General features: G+C 31.9%; 2 long non-coding RNA genes across 2 annotated transcripts; one reads left to right on the top strand and one right to left on the bottom strand.

The window, feature by feature from the left end:
* Positions 1 to 212: 212 nt before the first annotated feature.
* LOC125050541 lies at positions 213 to 1,445 on the bottom strand. The gene is made up of 2 exons (XR_007117155.1): positions 1,205 to 1,445; positions 213 to 1,041 (listed from the first exon to the last, which is right to left on the bottom strand). It is a non-coding gene; the product is annotated as an uncharacterized LOC125050541 (long non-coding RNA).
* Positions 1,446 to 1,665: 220 nt separating this feature from the next.
* On the top strand, positions 1,666 to 3,082 carry LOC125050525. The gene is made up of 2 exons (XR_007117152.1): positions 1,666 to 2,090; positions 2,254 to 3,082. It is a non-coding gene; the product is annotated as an uncharacterized LOC125050525 (long non-coding RNA).
* The last annotated feature ends 2,618 nt before the right edge of the window (positions 3,083 to 5,700 follow it).

Below are 5,700 nucleotides of genomic sequence, written 5' to 3'. Positions count from 1 at the left end.
GACTCTCGCTTCACATCTGTTATTTTCGTTTCCCTGAATCTTCTACCATTTATTACCTGACTACCCTAAAAAATTTGAGATAGGAGTGGAACATATAAAATTAAAAAATCTGTTAGAAATAGAATTTCTTCAACAAAAATATAAATTAGTATTAGAAATATGTATTACACTCAAAAAAAGAATCAGAAAATAAATGTTTAAAATGAAACAAGTTTTGTTTTGATATTCTTTATTACCGAACAAATTACCTAGTTAAATTGTGCAATCACAGATTGCCGGAATGCTAGACCTGTAGGAGATCTTTCATTGTTTCTGTGTTACTCAACTTCTGCTGTCAGCAAGATCACCATCATCATAAGCATAGGGGATGCTTATGACTCTATATACCTATATTATGCAATACAGCACAAGCTATAATTATATATAACTAGTATATTTTGTCAATTTTGACTGTAGTCCTAGCTGTAAACATGGAAATTTCCTTTTCTACACTCCGAAAACCCTTTCAACAATATGCCTAGTTCTTATTTGAGAATAATTATAATTATTGTCAGCTCTTGTCGTTGGATATAAAAGTGTTGTTAACATGAAGTTAAGTGCCGGATAACCGCTGTCACCTACTAAAACTCCTTCTAGTTCACCATTTAGCAGCCTTGCATACGCCTGGCAGTTTCTAAATATCCTGCTGTCGTGTGAACTGCCAGGCCACCTGGTCACTATATCAAATATTTCCATATCAGGCCCTATTATTGCTTGCACATTTACAGAAAAATACCCTTTTTTATTTCTGTATGCTTCAGAGTGAGCGATACCTTTGGGTCTATTAATTTTTATATGGGTGCAGTCAATAGCTCTGATTATACTGTTTAGGTCATGGTGAGTATTAGATCTTATTAATTCTTCAAACTTCCTTTTGGCTGTGTTCATATTTCTTGGAAAATTTACAAATCTAGGAAGTAATTTACTCAACTCTGCAGAGACTTTATTTATAATTAAACAGACTGTAGATTGGCTTATTCTGTTCAGATCACCACACACCATCTGTAATGTCAATGAATTATTATTAGTTACATATATGTTATGTTTCTGAAAGTCAGAAGACAAATGTCTTCAACATATAATGTATTTAAAATCATTTGAGAATACATAGGTACCTATAATATTCAAATCGAAAAACCATACATATTTATGAACACAATATTACCTGAAAACATCCAGTTGCATTTTTATGCCTTAATGCAAAAAGTATTTGCAATTGCGGTAGGTTTGGCGATCCTCTGTTGTTATAAGGTTGCAAGTTTGTAATGATCAGTGGCAGGATCACATTTAATACCGTGTGTTTCAAAATACGGTTCCTTCTTTTGAATTCATTCTCACCGTACAGGATGGAAGGATTTTGGTTGTATTCGTTCCGAACATATACAACACTTTAGGCAAAATTTTCAATTGTTTATTAGTGTAATATATAGTGTAATTTTATTAGTGTACCCTAAGGTTAAACTATGATTTCGTATTTATAGACATTTTAACGGTTAGATTAAGCTAAGCCCAAGCTAAGACAGCAAATGTCAAAATACAAATTGATGTTTCATTTCATGCAATACTTTGTTTATTATCCTTTAAAAAAGTAAACAATAACAAATATTTAAACATCTAAAACGGTACACATATATCTTCAATTTATTGTTATTTATGTATTCATTTATTTTATTATTGCAATAACTAGAAATTTACGAGTAACCTTTAGAAAATGTATTAATTATTTAAAGATGACAATAATTTTGTTACGTAGAACGGATCGCATTGTTTTGACAACAGCAACAGAGCACTTGTATCAAATATCAACAATTGAAAATTTTGCCTAAAGTGTTGTATATGTTCGGAACGAATACAACCAAAATCCTTCCATCCTGTACGGTGAGAATGAATTCAAAAGAAGGAACCGTATTTTGAAACACACGGTATTAAATGTGATCCTGCCACTGATCATTACAAACTTGCAACCTTATAACAACAGAGGATCGCCAAACCTACCGCAATTGCAAATACTTTTTGCATTAAGGCATAAAAATGCAACTGGATGTTTTCAGGTAATATTGTGTTCATAAATATGTATGGTTTTTCGATTTGAATATTATAGGTACCTATGTATTCTCAAATGATTTTAAATACATTATATGTTGAAGACATTTGTCTTCTGACTTTCAGAAACATAACATATATGTAACTAATAATAATTCATTGACATTACAGATGGTGTGTGGTGATCTGAACAGAATAAGCCAATCTACAGTCTGTTTAATTATAAATAAAGTCTCTGCAGAGTTGAGTAAATTACTTCCTAGATTTGTAAATTTTCCAAGAAATATGAACACAGCCAAAAGGAAGTTTGAAGAATTAATAAGATCTAATACTCACCATGACCTAAACAGTATAATCAGAGCTATTGACTGCACCCATATAAAAATTAATAGACCCAAAGGTATCGCTCACTCTGAAGCATACAGAAATAAAAAAGGGTATTTTTCTGTAAATGTGCAAGCAATAATAGGGCCTGATATGGAAATATTTGATATAGTGACCAGGTGGCCTGGCAGTTCACACGACAGCAGGATATTTAGAAACTGCCAGGCGTATGCAAGGCTGCTAAATGGTGAACTAGAAGGAGTTTTAGTAGGTGACAGCGGTTATCCGGCACTTAACTTCATGTTAACAACACTTTTATATCCAACGACAAGAGCTGACAATAATTATAATTATTCTCAAATAAGAACTAGGCATATTGTTGAAAGGGTTTTCGGAGTGTAGAAAAGGAAATTTCCATGTTTACAGCTAGGACTACAGTCAAAATTGACAAAATATACTAGTTATATATAATTATAGCTTGTGCTGTATTGCATAATATAGGTATATAGAGTCATAAGCATCCCCTATGCTTATGATGATGGTGATCTTGCTGACAGCAGAAGTTGAGTAACACAGAAACAATGAAAGATCTCCTACAGGTCTAGCATTCCGGCAATCTGTGATTGCACAATTTAACTAGGTAATTTGTTCGGTAATAAAGAATATCAAAACAAAACTTGTTTCATTTTAAACATTTATTTTCTGATTCTTTTTTTGAGTGTAATACATATTTCTAATACTAATTTATATTTTTGTTGAAGAAATTCTATTTCTAACAGATTTTTTAATTTTATATGTTCCACTCCTATCTCAAATTTTTTAGGGTAGTCAGGTAATAAATGGTAGAAGATTCAGGGAAACGAAAATAACAGATGTGAAGCGAGAGTCATCGGTTAGGTTATAGTTTGAATTTCGTTGTCACTATAATATGCCAGGGCTGCCAGGTGACAGATACGATATCACACCAGTTATTTATAAGATCTCTCAAAAATGGGGTTGAACACTTATATAAATAATGTAAATAAACAACAATAGATACCATAATAATGTATAATTATTTTATTTCATGCATTTCATAGGTATTTATCAAGATCATTTAAAATTTCTTTGAATTCAAATTCTATTTTTCCCAAAGTCTATGGAACTCTGATACCAAATGGCAACACCGTTCATTAAAAACCGACAAAAATAAAAAGTCCAGTAAAAGATATGATGGTAGAGCAAATTTTAGGCCATTATTTTTGTTAGGCTTATAGTCAAAGTTTTTGGTAAGTCGTCGATTTCGTGGACTTGGGATTAAGCTAAGCCAACACTAGGGAGGGATTCGCAGTTTGCTCTATAAATACCGACTGTGTCTTAGCTCGATAGTTAAGTCAGAGTAAAGTCCAAGTGCGGACTATAGATCTCACCCTTAATGAAAGCTATTAAGTTGGCGACGGGGAAAATTACAAACCGATGTTACGAAGAAACGGCACGGAACAAACAGATACGGCCTCCTCAAATCCCAAAACTAATAAATATTCCAATGATTTGCCATCCAATTCAGGCAACGCCGAAATCTTTCCGAAGGGAATCTGATATTAGCATATGACACGGCAAAGCCGAATTTACGTTACGACCGTTTACTATGCAAATATCGTCTTTATAATGCTAATAATAGAGGTGATGATTTCAGTTTGAAGGGACAATATTTTGTAAGACAATGAGTAGCCGCAGGGCCCAATACAATGTGAGTTGTTAATGTAACATATTAAGTCTAACGTATACATTTATGTACAGCGTAGAGTTATGAAAGTGATTAGGAATTTTGTGTCAGCACAAAATAATTAATATTGGTGTACTATCTGTGGCGGTTAATAAACCACATTGCTGCTGTAATCGAATAGTAATTAGTAGGTTAATACTTATACGGACGAATTAATTTGATTAATCTAAAAGGCAAACCATTTATTTATATTATATATTATATAATAAAATTGTGTTATTAAAAAAGAGTGCGGTTGAATTATTATAACAAAACATTAATTATTTTAACGAATAATTAACGTTTTAATAAGGTAACAGTTTCGTACGATTTTTTATTAATGTAATTTAGTGTAATTAATTCTTCTAAAATATTAACATTACATTAATATTACTACTGACGAATTACAATGCCTATTAGGCAATTTGATCGTTTTCGCTAAAGTTTTGAATACTTTGGACAGGTTTAAATACTTTAATAAACTCCAACTTATATATCTTAAAATAGTCGACCTTTTCAATAGTAGAGGCGTTATGAGAGATAGACAAATATTCGTTAGCAAACCTTCTCTTATTGGAATGCTGTTTAAATAGAAACATTATCTTTGATTCTAACAAATACTATAAATACGCACAGTTCAAAAGCATTCAACATGATATTACGTAATTCCATTCACTAATCTTTCTAATCTCGTCTCATATTATAATTCCGTCCGTCTAACAATCCTTGAAAACTCAGAGCTTGTTAAATAAACTCCGTGGTAAGAAGTTTGTTCGCGACGCTTTAATTTATACGCTCGTCCTTAATTTCGTTCCGAGATCTCAATGAGACGATTTGATTAAAAATGCGAAGACAATGCAACGCTTTTCGAAGGTTCTTAGAGCCTTATATTCAATTCCTTTGGAACTGATTAATAAAATTTGATTACCGTCAGCCTGGAATGGCTTTGTTTTGCGATTGTGTTGAAATAGACAATGTTTATTGTCGATTGTTACGAAGGTTTGCTTAGTTATGTTTTATCTAATTATGTGTCTAAATTCCGTAGTTTGGTTAGCTTTCAGTCGACGCTCATTTCCTCCATCTTCTTTACTATTATTTTTAATCCTAGAACTCCCTTATCTTAAAATTTATTTAAATTCTTGGGTCATTTTAACTACATATTACACTCCTCTTATATAAGCATTTTGTAAATTCCATCTTATCCAGGGTTTAGGATAAAACTATAGCTTACTAATTTCATACCATTACCTAACACACTCTTAAAATTCATCTATACCAGCACCTCTTAACCATATCCTTTACATTTTAATGCATGTATATGATTATCAGGTTGTTTTAGAAACTAGGAATAATAATTGCGATTCGTGGACAAGATTACTTTTAAAAACAAAACTTATATTGTGTCGCGTAATGACATTTTGGTGACTATTTAATTGATAAGTTTTATTGAAATTTTTAACTTACTAACCCAATATAATTCTAGCAGAAATCGAACCCAAGACCAACCCCCTGGGTTTAATGTCATGTTTTAGCTAGTCAAAGCTTACCTT

This window comes from Pieris napi, chromosome 6, assembly GCF_905475465.1.
Source record: "Pieris napi chromosome 6, ilPieNapi1.2, whole genome shotgun sequence".
Taxonomy (NCBI): domain Eukaryota; kingdom Metazoa; phylum Arthropoda; class Insecta; order Lepidoptera; family Pieridae; genus Pieris; species Pieris napi.
This window is presented reverse-complemented; position numbering and strand designations above follow the sequence as displayed.